We start from the raw sequence: 16,194 nt of genomic DNA, 5'->3' as shown, positions 1-16,194 counted from the left end.
TCATAAAATTGAATAAAAAAATAGACATCAAAATAGCTCGACAATCAATTTATAATAAATCAACTAAAAGTACCCTACGGGAAATTGGTGCAAATTGCCACTGACGGACCTACCACAGAACTGGTACCTGTGCTCCAGTTAGTTGCAATTTTCACATTTAGTGAAATAAAATTATCAGAATAACCTTTTGTTCGACATATTTCAATTTTTTTTCATTTCGGGTTCGATTAGGAGCCCAAATTGAAAGAGATTTCTAAGAGTTTGTCCGAGACTGGTTCCTGAGGACCTGTTTATGGGTTGCTCCTGCTAAATTGTCCCAGGACGTGTCCTTTGGGATGAGTCCAAGACGCGTTCTACAATGTAAGTTTACTCCGTCAATGACAAACCCATGTTCAAGTGGATGGTCCCTTCCATACGTTTTGATCAGAACTGGGACTGGTCCATACACACCAGGGACTAGTCCTGTACCAGTTCTGTGGTTGATCCATTTCCCTTAGGGTAGTTCCACACTTTTCCCAGCAAAAAATTGGGAGTTGTCCTAAAGGCACAACTTTAAAAGCACTTCCAAAAATGTCTTCACAAAGAAGTTAACTATTTTAACTACACAGGAAGTTTTTTTACTTCATTTTTTTTATATTTTAATGCGTAATTTTTTGTTTTCTTTTTTTAAATAGTTAAAAAAAAATAGTAAGAATAAATAAAATGGTAAAATTATTCAAATTTTGCCACAAAAATGCTAAATCCATTATAGAAAAATCGATAATATTTGAAACAAGTATATACGGCCGCAAGTTCGGCCAGGCCGAATCTTATGTACCCACCACCATGGATTGCGTAGAAACTTCTACGAAAGACTATCATCGACAATCGAATTACTTGGGTTGTGGTATCTTAAAACTTCTTAACATCGTTTTCTAAATTGTGATTTAGTCCATACATGGTATATATTAGACAAAAAAAGTTAAGTTAAGTTAAGTCTACAAATAATTACGAATCGATATGGACTTTTGTATGTAGAGAGCCAGAATTGAAATATGGGGATCGCTTATATGGGGGCTATATACAATTATGAACTTGATATGGACCAATTTTTGTGTGATTGGGGATCGATTTATCTGAGGGCCATATATAACTATAGACCGATATGGACCTAGTTAGGCATGGTTGTTAACGACCATATACTAGCACAATGTACCAAATTTCAACTCACTCGGATGAAATTTGCTCCTCCAAGAGGTTCCAAAACCAAATCTCGGGATCGGTTTATATGGGGCTATGTACGATTATGGACTGATATGGACCACTTTTGGCATGGTTGTTAAATATTATATATTACCACCACGTACCAAATTTCAAGCAGATCGGATGAATTTTGCTTCTCCAAAAGGCACCGGAGGTCAAATCTGGGGATCGGTTTATATGGGAGCTATATATAATTATGGACTGATAGGAACCAATTCCTTCATGGTTGTTGGATACCATATACTAACATCACGTACCAAATTCCAACCGAATGGGAAGAATTTTGCTCTTCTCTGGAGGTCAAATCTGGGGATCGGTTTATATGGGGCCTATATATAATTATGGACCTATATCGACCAATTTTTGCATGGTTGTCAGAGACCATATACCAACACCATGTACCAAATTTCAGCCGGATCGGATGAAATTTGCTTCTCTTAGAGGCCTCGCAAGCCAAATTTTGGGGTCCGTTTATATGGGGGCTATACGTAAAAGTGGACCGATATGGCCCATTTGCAATACCATCCGACCTACATCAATAACAATTACTTGTGCCAAGTTTCAAGTCGATAGCTTGTCTCGTTCGGAAGTTAGCGTGATTTCAACAGACGGACGGACGGACGGACGGACGGACGGACGGACGGACATGCTCAGATCGACTCAGAATTTCACCACGACCCAGAATATATATACTTTATGGGGTCTTAGAGCAATATTTCGATGTGTTACAAACGGAATGACAAAGTTAATATACCCCCCATCCTATGGTGGTGGGTATAAAAACGTTTCAAACAAGCGTTAGAATGCATTAAAAATCATAAAAAAGTATAAAAATTATTTATTTGGGAAAATATCCCACAATTTTTAATTCACATTAAAAACACTGAATTCGGATCACACCTTAAGAAGTGATGCAAATTCATTGCAACGGTTGTTGAAACGGTGGACATTCGTTCTATGACAAGTTCATATTACATTCATCGCTTCTCCGCCAATTTTGTACCACTTCCAGACCCAAAAAGAACATTTTCACTTCTTTTTTGGCGACGCTTTTTTGGAGCATTATTAAGAAATTAATTTATGAAAGAATAGTTTTAATATCTATTACTATTTTTTATTCAACTAAATCATAAGTTCAACAACAGCTTTATTTCATAAATATCAGACTTCTACCACAACCCAAGTAATTCGATTGCGAATTAAAGTCTTTAGTGGAACTTTGTGCGTTGTACGAGTATATACTTGTTTAATTTTTATAAAAATGTAAAATCGTAAAAGGTTTCCAAATTCTGGGGGGGGGGGCTAAAATTTTTCTGGGGGGTCTAAGCCCCCTTCCTACGCTTATGTAAAAAGGTAAATTTTGTCATTGACTTAACATGCACCTGTACTGATCAATGTGAAATCCTACACCCAGAAAAAAGGGGCTCTAATGCCAACTTAACTTTATTTTAGTTCATGAAGATTAGTTGATTTTAGTTAAATTTTGCACAATGTGAGTAAATGTCCCTTATTTGAATAATTTTTTGCTAACTTTAATGTCGTCAACTGAAAATAAGAAAAAAAGTTGTATTCAAATATAGTGCACAATTTTACTAAAAAATAAAATAGTTCATATTTTCCTAAAATGGCAGAAGTTTGCTTAAATTGAATTCATAAGACTCTCAAATGAATAAATTTTACTACCTGTCATGAACTTCGTATAGCGGTAAAGACATTTTAACAATTTTTAAATCCAATTTTTTCTTTCAACATATGAAATTTTCTTAAACAAGAGAAAAAAAAATAATTATTTTTAATAAATTTTCTTCAAGTTGACAAAAAGTATTAACTTATTTGTAACATGTTGCAAATAGAAAACTATTTTAGTTAAAATTTTCTTAAATAAACCTACTTTTTCTTTCGCGGTGGGTTCACTTTTTTTGGGTGTAGGGAAGCAGCGGTAGTAAGTTTTGTGTGGTATAAGAAGGCCCATAAGTAGATGAAAAGTACAGTCTTCTCTATCCCTGTCTTTCCCCAAGCGATCATGCATGGATTTTAATGCTTAATTCATTATATGGTTAATCGAGGCATTTATGATCGACAAGACCTGTGTAGCAATAAGGAAAACGGTACGGTCAACGTCTCCCCACCATAACCTTTGCTGGAACATTTTTTTGTCCCCATGTGGGAGAAGCCGTATTAGAGAATAGTTGAGAATTTAATTAATACCCCGACCAGGGCTGTCAATAAAATTTCAAGAAAAATCGTCACTTTTTTTCCGAAGAAATCGTCATAATCGTCACGTCCATTTTAAAAATCGTCAAAAAAATCTGCAATGTAAATAATATTAAAACCAAACTATTTTTTTTTGTTTGGGTGTAAGTATTTGTTTCATATAAAGAACGGTAAGACTTTTATTTCAAATAGAAATAAAAAAGATTTTTAACATTTAAGTATGTCAATATTAAAGATCCAAAATTTGACCATAAAACTCTCCAATTAAGAGATACAATTTTTTATAGAAATAAAATCTTCTACAGATATAAAATTTTGACGAAATTTTCTATAGAAATGAAATTTTGCAAACATTTTCTATAAAATAAAATTTTGAAAAAAAATCTTTAGAAATATAATTTTGACAAAATTTTCTATAGAAATAAAATTTTTACAAAATTTTCTGTAGAAATAAAATTAAGACGAAATTTTCTATAGAAATAAAATTTTTGTTGTTGTTTTTTATAGTTTAAAACCATACATTGACTAAACTACAAGTGTCAATGTATGGTTTTCAGCTGCAATAAAAAACAACAACAATGCTTAAAGAACAAAACCAACAATAACAAAACAAAAAGAATAGAAAAAGAAGAGGAAACACGCTCAAAATAAACCCAGCCAACTGAATTCAAATCGATGATTTGACAGTGGTATAGGAAAAGAGATATGTTTGTTTTGAATTTATTTCGGCATAAGCCGGCTATCAATGTAAAGCCTTTTTTCGGAGGGTTCAAGTGTGGTTTATTGTTGGGTTTAATGAACTGCCTGAATTTATTCTGATAATTGGTTGATAGTTTTGCTGCAAGTAGAGGATGCTGATGAGGAATGTGGTAATTACGAAACGTGCGTCCATCCAATCATCTTGCAGCCTATAGGGCTTTGCCCAAATAAATTTGACAAACATTCTTTTCATCTGTTGGTTAAGCTACAGTAGAAGTAGAGGATGCTGATGAGGAATGTGGTAATTCCGAAACGTGCGTCCATCCAATCATCTTGCAGCCTATAGGGCTTTGCCCAAATAAATTTGACAAACATTCTTTTCCTCTGTTGGTTAAGCTACACTTGTAGTTTAGTCAATGTATGGTTTTAAGCTGCAATAAAAACCAACAACAATACTTAAAGAACAAAACCAACAATAATAAAACAAAAAGAATGAAATAAAATTTTGACAAAATTTTCTATAAAAATAAAATTTTGACGAAATTTTCTATAGAAATAACATTTTGAAGAAATTTTCTATAGAATAAAAATTCTATGGAATAAAAATTGACAAAATTTTCTATAGAATAAAAATGTTGACAAAATTTTCTTCTGAAATATAATTTTGACAAAATTTTCTTTAGAAATAAAATTTTGAAAAAGTTTCTTCAGAAATAGAATTTTTACAAAATTTTCTTTAGAAATAAAATTTTGAAAAATTTTCTATAGAAATAAAATTTTGACAAAATTTTCTTTAGAAATAAAATGTTGACGAAATTTTTATCGAAATAAAATTTTGGCAAAATTTTCTACAGAAATAAAATTTTGAAAAATTTTTCTATAGAAATAAAATTTGATAAAATTTTCTATATTTTGTATATTTTGACAACTTTTTCTGTATAAATAAAATTTTAACAAAATTTTCTATAAATTCAATATTAAAAAAATCTATCGAAATTTTGACAAAATTTTCTATAGAATAAAAATTCTATGGAATAAAAATTGACAAAATTTTCTATAGAATAAAAATTTTGACGAAATTTTTATCGAAATAAAATTTTGGCAAAATTTTCTACAGAAATAAAATTTTGAAAAATTTTTCTATAGAAATAAAATTTGATAAAATTTTCTATATTTTGTATATTTTGACAATTTTTTCTGTATAAATAAAATTTTAACAAAATTTTCTATAAATTCAATATTAAAAAATTCTATCGAAATTTTGACAAAATTTTCTATAGAATAAAAATTCTATGGAATAAAAATTGACAAAATTTTCTATAGAATAAAAATTTAGACAAAATTTTCTTCAGAAATAGCATTTTGACAAAATTTTCTTTAGAAATTAAATTTTGAAAAATTTTCTTCAAAAATAGAATTTTGACAAAATTTTCTTTAGAAATAAAATTTTTGAAAAATTTTCTATAGAAATAAAATTTTCTATAGAAATAAAATTTTGACAAAATTTTCTTTAGAAATAAAATTTTGACGAAATTTTTATCGAAATAAAATTTTGACAAAATTTTCTACAGAAATAAAATTTTGAAAAAATTTTCTATAGAAATAAAATTTGATAAAATTTTCTATATTTTGTATATTTTGACAACTTTTTCTGTATAAATAAAATTTTAACAAAATTTTCTATAAATTCAATATTAAAAAATTCTATCGAATAAAATAATATTTTTGTATATACTAATCACAAAAATATGATCAACAACTTCATTTTTTTTTTTAATTTTGTAGATTTTTGGTAAAATTTTCTTCAAATTTTGGTAGATTATTTTTGGCACTAGTAGTAGTAATAGGGTTAATACTTGGGTGTTGCTGGTACGACGATTTTTGTTGTTTTTGGTGTGTTTTGTTTTCTATCTCTTTGCAGATTTGTTCAAAACTTACATGAATCGATGAATGGCCATTACACCGAAATTTATGTATTATGCATTTTAGCATAATGATATAAATGTAAATTAATGGATAAACAGTGGTGAATATAAGCAATGCCCTAATATTAATACAAGGTATTTACACTCTATTTACAAAGATTTGTTTCTATTATTACTATTGATTTTGTCGATTTATTTTTGAAATGATTATTTCTTTATACGTCTAATTATACATCAATTTGATTTAATTGAAACTATTTATAAATTTCATTAAAACAATATTTTTATTCTAGATATTTTTCGTCGATACATATTGCTGTGTATTTACACTTTGACTTCAGATTAGCAACTGGTCATTTTATTTATGTTTCAAGTTTACATTGTTCTTATGTCTATGTGTTACAATACAAATGTAATGGAGTTGCCAGATTACTAAATATAATTCATATATCTAACACGCTCCTCCATAAGGGTTTAAAATTTAATACAACTTAATAAGGGAATTCATTATATCTTTTTTTTTTATAAATGGTTAATCAATTTCAGGTATTTGTATAACTCTTCCCTCACGTCGTGGTCTTAACTCCATGCCAGATCGAGTAGAAATAACAGGCTCATCTGAACCTTGATTGGAATCAGTGTTGAGTGTAATGGGTCCTTGCACATTGATTTTGTCTTCATTTGTTTCGTGTTCTACTTCTCTATTACGAATTTGATCTATATGACGTTTTATTTCTCTATTGTTGTGTGAGAAGACACAGGTATACATACGAGGACCAAGTTTCTTTTTTATTGTAGCCTGAGACCAACTTGCCTCATTTGGGTTACTGTAATCGCGAATTAATACATATTGCCCGTTTTGGAATTCGACATTTCGTTTCCCCTTGCTGTTTAATACACTTTTTGTTTGGCCTTCTACAATTTTCTGTCTTGTCATTGGTGGTCTAAGATTACAGAAACGCGTTTTCAGAGAGCGACCGAAGAATAATTTGGCCGGAGTTTCACCAGTTGTCACATGAATCGTATTTCTGTAATCTGCTAAAAACCTATTTAAGGCTGTATCTAGTGAACATCTACTATCCGATTCGAGTATTGATTTAATCGTTTTCTTTAACACCTTAACAAAATTTTCGGCTTGACCGTTTGTGGCCGGATGGCCTGGGGCGGTCAAAATATGCTTTACCCCGTTAATTTTTAAAAAGTTTTGAAAATCACTAGAAGTGAATTGCCTTCCGATATCACTAACTAGTACATCAACGAGGCCATAACGGCAAAACAATTCTCTAATTTTTGAAATAGCAAATCGTGACGTTAAATCCTTAGTCTGAAACACCTCAGCAAACTTCGAGAAGGAATCAATTACTATAAGCAAATAATAGTCATTGATAGGACCAGCGTAATCCAAGTGAATCCGACTCCATACAGAGTCGGTGGGGGTCCAAGGAATCAATGAACTCTTTTCTGGTGACGACTGTAATTTCTGGCACGATCTACAAGAAGCTACTACATTTTCAACATCCTTATCAATACCAGGCCACCACACATATGACCTTGCCAATGCCTTTGTCTTTACAATTCCCAGGTGAGACTTATGTAGTTCATGTAAAATATTAGAACGAAGCTTTGAGGGAATTACTATTCTATAACCCCACAAAATGCAATTATACTCCACAGAAAGCTCACCTTCTTTCCTACGAAACGCTATGAAATCAGCATGTTCTAAATTATGCAAAGTACCCCTCTGTACTGCGTCTAAAACTTTAGATAGTATAGGATCACGCAACGTCTCACGAGCAATGCTCTTAAAATTTAAGAGCATGTCACTTCCAGACTCAATGAGATTAACATAACCCATCTCTTCGTAAGGTTTCGGTATAACACTTTGGGGAATGCGAGACAGACCATCTGCACAATTTGAAACTCCCTTTATATGTCTCACAGTATAATCAAATCCTGAGAGTATTAGCGCCCACCTCTGCAGGCGCGCAGATGCCATAATAGGCAAACCTTTATGTTCACCGAATATGGTCGTCAACGGCTTATGGTCAGTGTTAAGTATAAACTTATTCCCTAATAAATACTGCCTCAGTCTTGTCACGCTAAATATTATCGCCAAGGCCTCTTTTTCGAGTGTGCTATAATTTCTCTCACTCTTAGTTAACGCCCGAGAAACGAATGCCACTGGTTTAAAGTCGTTATCTATCTGGTGTGATAAGACCCCTGCAATAGCTGAGGAAGAAGCATCTGTCGTTAAGAATATTGGTAATTGTGGGTTAAAGTGTATAAGAACCCGGTCAGATGTTATGTCTGCCTTAATCGTATCGAATGCAAGTTGACACTCTTTCGACCACTTGAAATCATTACCTTTTTGTAATAAGCCATATAAGGGGACCATCTTCTTCGAAAAATTGTATATAAATTTTGAATAGTAATTTACCATTCCCGTGAAAGCCCTCACTTCAGATACATTTGTTGGTATCGGGGCATTCAAAATACTAGATACATTGGAACTAGACTTACTTAAACCATTTTTGTCAATCGTAAATCCCAAATAAGAAATTTGGGGTTGAAAAAATTTACATTTACCCTCATTTAACTTTAACCCAACACTTTGCAGCTTTGTCAAGACTTCTGTCAAATTATTCAAATGTGATTCGTTGTCTCTCCCCGTCACCGTGATATCATCCTGATATACCACCACGTTTGGTATTCCTCGCAATAGATTCTCCATGGTCTTCTGAAATAAGCCAGCAGCAACTTTGATCCCAAAAGGTAATCTTTTGACTTTGAATGTACCAATATGGGTACTCCAAGAACATAGGAGTTGCGACTTGTCATCTAATTGAAGTTGGTTATATGCATTAGCTAAATCCAATTTGGTAAATAGCTCGCCCCCCTGAAGGGCAGCAAAAATTTCCTCTATACGTGGGAGAGGATACTTAAAATCGGCTAAAAATCTGTTCAGTGTTATCTTGTAATCGGCACAAATCCTTAAGTCCCCATTGGGTTTTAAAATTGGAACAAGTGGTGTTCCCCAATCAGAATTATCGACCTGTTCCAAAGACCATTCTTAATCATTTCGCGTAATTTCATCTCAACTTTCCCTTTCCAGGCTAAAGGTACCGAACGAGGTTTAAAGAAAATGGGTTTCGCGTTCTCACGTAATTCTAAAGATATTTCAAAACCCTTGTACTGACCAATACCTCCACCAAATACCGCAGCAAATTTGTCCTTAATTTGACCAACAATGACAGACTGTTTATTTAAGAAATTAATATAATTCACTTGTTTTAATTCAAAATTAAATGCTCTCAGAAAAGTGCGACCAAGCAAGGGCGGATTGTTATTATTAGAAACAACTACAGTAACTTTTTTTGCTTGTCCCTGGTATGTAATTTCTGCATCGTACTCACCGACTATCGCAATTCTGTCCCCGCTGTAATTGACATACGGAATTTTACACTCTCTTAAAGCTGTCCCAATGCCATTCTCAACATAGAATGAAGAAGGTATCAATGTGCAAGGGGATCCAGTATCACATGCTGCTTCAATAGCAACACCATCAATTGCAACTGACAAGGAGTAAAGACCACTAGCGAAATTGCTCTTAATACTGAAAACAGAATAGTCAAATATATTATTAACAGTTACATCACTATCTGAGTCAGATACATAACTGACAACATTATCTCTCTTGGATGGACAAATCGATGCAATATGACCATATCTCTTACAAGAGAAGCACCTGCTTTCTCTGTATTTACAATTTGTCTCTTCATGGTTCCCCAAACCACAATGTTTGCATCTGCCTTGGTGGTGACTGCGGCCACTGCCGCCGTTGATGTTAGAGTTGTAGCTGCGCTTGTTATAAGAGCCATTGCCACCGGAGAATCCGTTATTTTTCTTCTTTGACATAGAAGCAGCTCTGTGATTAATATAGTCAACGCTGAAGTCTTCTGTTTTCATTCTTTTGGTTAGTTTTGTTTCAATTATCATGGCTTTCTTAAGCGCCTGGTCTAACTTTAGATTTTCGTCCTCCTCACATAATCTTTCAAATATTTCTTTTGGCAGTCCAATAACAAATGTATCCAATATCATTATATTCAAATGCTCTCCAAATTTGCAATTTAATGCCAACTTTTTTACACGTGCATACCAGTCGCTCACAGTTTCTCCTTCTTCCTTTTGTGCGTTATGAAATTTTTTTCTTTCATTAAATATTATTGTAGGTGGTGTGAAGTGCGTGGAAAGAATTTCGCATAGTTCTTTGAACGTTTTATTAGCGGGAGACACTGGATCACAAAGGCTGTGTAGCACGGCATACGTTTCTGCTCCAACCGACTTCAAAAGGATTGCCTTTTTTTGATTTTCTTCATTGCAATTTATCTCACAAAAATGAATCTCGAGTTGCTCATACCAAATTTTCCAATTAGTCTTTGGACTAAATTCTGGCACGCCTGGCGTTTGCAATACTGTAACTTGACTCGTCGCCATTTATGCTGTGTATTTACACTTTGACTTCAGATTAGCAACTGGTCATTTTATTTATGTTTCAAGTTTACATTGTTCTTATGTCTATGTGTTACAATACAAATGTAATGGAGTTGCCAGATTACTAAATATAATTCATATATCTAACACATATAAATAATTTAGGCTATAGTTATTTAAAACGATTTTCTAAGTGAATTAATAAAAGGGAATGCACTAATATGGACCCAGCAGCCACAGTTTTATACCGATTTGCTTGAAATTTTGTACAAACATAACACTTAGTCGTATAGTCAAGAGTACAAAATTGAAATCGGTTCATATTTAGATATATCTACCATATATATCTTTCGCCCGATATGGAGTTATATGGCCCCAGAAGCCAGATTTTTGGCCGAACTTGGTTGAAATTTTACACTGGGAGTACAATTAGTAGTATAGTCAGATGTGCAAAATTTGATTGAAATCGGTTCAGATTTAGTTATAGCTCCCATATATATCTTTCGCCCGATATGGACTAATATGGTCCTAAAAGCCAGAGTTTTGGCCCAATTTGGTTGAAATTTTGCACAGGGAGTAGATTTAGCATTATAGCTATGCGTGCCAAATTTGGTTGAAATCGATTCAGATTTATATATAGCTCCCATATATATCTTTCGCCCGAGATGCACTTATATGGACCCAGGAGCCAGAGTTTTATCCCGATTAGCTTGAAACTTTGCACAAGGACTACAATTAGTAGTATATTCATGTGTGCCAAATTTGATTGAAATCGGTTCAGATTTAGATATAGCTTCCATATATATTTTTCGCCCGATATGGACTTATATGGTCCCAGAAGCCAGAGTTTTGCCATAATTTGGTTGAAATTTTGCACTAGGAGTACAATTAGTCATATGTGCCAAATTTGATTGAATTCGGTTCAGATTTAGAGATAGCTTCCATATATATGTTTTTCTGATTTCGACAAAAATGGTCAAAATACCAACATTTTCCTTGTTAAATCGCCACTGCTTAGTCGAAAAGTTGTAAAAATGACTCTAATTTTGCTAAACTTCTAATACATATATATCGAGCGATAAATCATAAATAAACTTTTGCGAAGTTTCCTTAAAATAGCTTCAGATTTAAATGTTTCCCATATTTATACCCTTCACCACTACTGTGGTACAGGGTATAATAAGTTTGTGCATTTGTATGTAACGCCAAGAAGGAGTAATCATAGACCAACCTTTTAGTATACGGATCGGCTTAGAATTAAATTCTGAGTCGATTTAGCGATGTCCGTCTGTCTGTTGATGTATTTTTATGTGCAAAGTACAGCATGCAGTTTTAGTCCGATTGTCCTAAAATTTGGTATAGGGTCCTGTTTCGGCTCAAAGACGATCCCTATTGATTTTGGAAAAAATCGGTTCAGATTTAGATATAGCTGCCATATATATTTTTCACCGATCTGGTCATAATTGGCGTGTATATCAACCGATCTTCCTTAAATTCCGTACATCCGAATATTTTATGAGTCTCGAAAAACTTGCAAAATATCAGCCAAATCGGTCCAGATTTAGATATAGCTCCCATTTACACTCAATTGCCCACAGAGGCCAATTTTTTACTCCGATTTAGTTGAAATTTTGCACAGGGATTAGAATTAGCATTGTAGCTATGCGTGCCAAATTTGATTGACATCGGTTCAGATTTAGATATAGCTCCCATATATATGTTTTTCTAATTTTGCATAGGGAGTAGAAGTAGCATTTTAACTATGCGTGCCAAATTTGGTTGAAATCGGTTCAGATTTGGATATATCTCCCATATATAGCTTTCGCCCGATTTACACTCATATGACCACAGAGGCCAATTTTTAACTCCGATTTAGTTGAAATTTTGCACAGGGAGTAGAATTAGCATTGTAGCTATGCGTGCCAAATTTGATTGACATCGGTTCAGATTTAGATATAGCTCCCATATATATGTTTTTCTGATTTCGACAAAAATGGTCGAAATACCAACATTTTCCTTGTTAAATCGCCACTGCTTAGTCGAAAAGTTGTAAAAATGGCTCTAATTTTCTAAACTTCTAATATACATATAAACTTCTAATACACATATATCATAAATAAACTTTTGCGAAGTTTCCTTACAATTGCTTTAAATTTAAACGTTTCCCATATTTTTTTTTTTCTAAAATTGTGTTCCACCCTAGTGCATTAGCCAACTTAAATTTTGAGTCTATAGATTTTGTAAAAGTCTATCAAATTCTGTCCAAATCGAGTGATATTTAAATGTATGTATTTGGGACAAACCTATATATATAGCACCCAACACATTTGACGGATGTGATATGGTATCGAAAATTAAGATCTACAAAGTGGTGCAAGGTATAATATAGTCGGCCCCGCCCGACTTTAGACTTTCCGTACTTGTTTTGGAATAGTTTTAGCTATACGCTCTGTAAGGCATTCAGAATGTGCATTTCTATGTTTGCACAAATCATCGGGGTACAAAACTGTGCCTTGGACCAAGTGAGCTGGCTGTAATACCTTTCGACATGCCGAGGTACTTTGTTTGATTTGAACGTACAACAGTGCGTATGAGTTTTGGATAAATCCCGCAAATGAAGTATACGTTACATGTCCATTTCGTCAAAGACATATCCTTCGAAACGGAATTTTCGACCAACGGAGTTTTCTTTTATTCGTAAAGCTGTCTCTTTAAAAGCAAATAGGTCGTGTTACCAACAAATTTTTTAAATTTTGGAGAAAATTTACCGATCGATTTTTAATGAAAACATCGAAATGTCGAAGCTGAATTGAACGAGGAATGGGATTTGAAGCTTTTGATGCTGACAACTCATGAAAACAGTAAAAACTGGCGTACAGTCGAAAATCGAATAAAATAATTTTATAAAAGTCGCCTTTCTCACTACAATCCCTAGTTTGACTATGACGAACATAATCCTTTTTGGATTCCTCTCACATATAAGCCCAGTCTGACCATATTACCCTATATATATATATATATATATATATATATATATATATATATATATATATATATATATATATATATATATATATATATATATATATATATATATATATATATATATATATATATATATATATATATATATATATATATATATATATATATATATATATATATATATATATATATATATATATATATATATATATATATATATATATATATATATATATATATATATATATATATATATATATATATATATATATATATATATATATATATATATATATATAGTGCAGCAAATGTGGTAAACCCATTTGTTTTTTGTCCGACGAGGCTAAGATTTTGACACGTTCATTTTACTAGGGTTAGCCATCCACGCAATTATGAGCGAAAAATAAAAAACCCATAATTTCGGATATATTTCCGAAGTTATTAAAAAACTCATTAAGCACGAATACATAAAATGTGCAGGTAATGTGGTACACCATAATGTAGATAATGTGGTACACCATAATGTAGATTTTTTGTTTTGTAAAAAAATAAATGCAACATATGTATAATCGCAATCTGACAGACACAATCTATTCAGCTTGGTTTAGTTATTCGTATGTTGTTAGATAGAGAAAAAGACCTGTACCACATTTGCTGCACTTACTCTATACTATAAGCGTTTTGTTTTTATTTATCGATAATGCTAAATGTAATATTTTTTTGCAGGGGCAAAACTGTATTAGTTTTGAAAAATTCACAATCAGAAAAAGTTTGTATTTTTCGGCAAAGTAGTTATTGCTTCTCCAGGATATTTTACTTTTTTCTGTGTACAGTTCACAATATTACAAGTTTTGCAATATTTTATATCCCATTTCGATTTCCGTGAAATATTGCAAAATATTTTCTTGAGTTTTCGCCTGTCTAATCCATTGTATCTTTAAAATTTTCTCATCGATTGGCCATTGGAACGTGACTCATTTGGTACCTCGAAACGTTAAATTGGAATGTGTTAACAGATCTCGGCCATAGGCAAAAGAAAAAACATTAAACATTACGCGGCACACTTCTAATTTAAGCCCAAAAATGTGTGACTAACATTAACAGTTTCCCCATTGCGATAACGTGAAAAACTTCTGTGATTTACAAGATTCCATTGCAGTAATACGAGGATAATCTAATAAGGGGGTTGTGTGATTTCCTAATATTTCCTATTCTTATAAGGAGATTTCATACAATCTTTAATTTAATTATCTAATTTCGAGCCATAGAAGCAAGCAATTACACTAAGAATACATTTTAGACGCAACTTCGTTTTAAATTTAAGTTTTGCCTACATGATAACATATTGGGAAGCAAACTTTATTCTAAATTCCAAATTGAAGCATAAATCATGCAAATGTTTAATAAAGTACGCAAAGCTCAAATTTAACCCTAGACAGGCATCCTTCGACAAAATTACAACGCGTAATTTCATTTTCGATCTAAAATGCATTTTAGTCGATTGCGAAATCATACATTTAAGTTATACTAATTTAACAATTTTATGAATTTTTGTGTTATGCTAATTAAAAACAAATTTAATAAAAAAATTTTGGTTCTCATTTTTGCTAACGATGCAAATTATAGCGCCTTAAAATAAGACGTAGTCAAAATGACGAAGGTTGACGTTCGTGTACAAAAATGTACAAAAAATAAGGAGGACTTTCCAGGGTTAAAGAGAATTATGTCTTAATGTTATCCTTACTTCAATTCACTTCTTTGGCTAGGAATCAATACCAAACTCATTACAGTAAAGTAAAAATCTTTGAACCGGGATTGCTTTTTCCAGCGTTAACTTTTATTTTTTAATGTAGGGCAAATTTTCTTTTTCCACTCCTCTTACTATGGCACTAAAACAATTGAGAAGTTTTCACTTATCTCTCATGTGATCTTCGTATATACTGAGCACGTCTTACTAAACATTATCAGTTGGGCCCCGTTTGTAAATTTGTGCGCGGAGAGAGAGAATTGACATTTCGGTTACCCACATTAGTTTCTTGTTTCTCTTAGATGTTGTCATGCCTCAGTGCATTTTTATTTATTTTTATTTTTCAACTCGAGGCAATGAAATAATTCACGTTTAGGTGTCAACACAGACAAAATATCGGCTTCGATAGAGCACACAAACAAATTCTACCACATGTTGAATACCAACTGTGGGTAATCCAATAATCGTAACTCAATATTACGAGCAAGCGTGGCGGCGATTCGAAGCCTGGCCACGATGCCAATCGAGTTTTACAACGATTTTACAATGACCGCAAACACACATACACACACATGGTACGCGAAAGTTACATTGGCATTTGATTACCTTTATGGTGACACACCATCGATTGCATAGAATAAATGATAGGAGGCATTCCAACAGATTGTGTTCATAATTTTTGTTGTTGTTGTTGTTTTTTTTTTCAATACGTTGAATGCATAATTGAATGAATAATTACAAATTAACGACAAACATTGAAAATATGCAAGACAATCGACCATTAAAAAATTTAATTGATACAACGTGTGTTGGACGTAAATCGGTGGCAACAATCATTTTACAATTATTTACGAATTTTAACATAAATCAACGCAAACAGCGATATTGGTA

The 16,194-nt window shown here is 32.5% G+C and overlaps 1 protein-coding gene across 1 annotated transcript in view; it reads right to left on the bottom strand.

Annotated features, from left to right (window-relative positions):
* Tsp42Eg (Tetraspanin 42Eg) overlaps window positions 1-16,194 on the bottom strand; it is a 75,760-nt gene that overhangs the window by 10,192 nt on the left and 49,374 nt on the right. The gene's annotated exons all lie outside the window — the stretch shown is intronic.

Source organism: Haematobia irritans, chromosome 5, assembly GCF_050003625.1.
Source record: "Haematobia irritans isolate KBUSLIRL chromosome 5, ASM5000362v1, whole genome shotgun sequence".
Taxonomy (NCBI): domain Eukaryota; kingdom Metazoa; phylum Arthropoda; class Insecta; order Diptera; family Muscidae; genus Haematobia; species Haematobia irritans.
The sequence above is the reverse complement of the archived record's forward strand: the minus strand, read 5'-3'. Positions and strand labels throughout refer to the sequence as shown.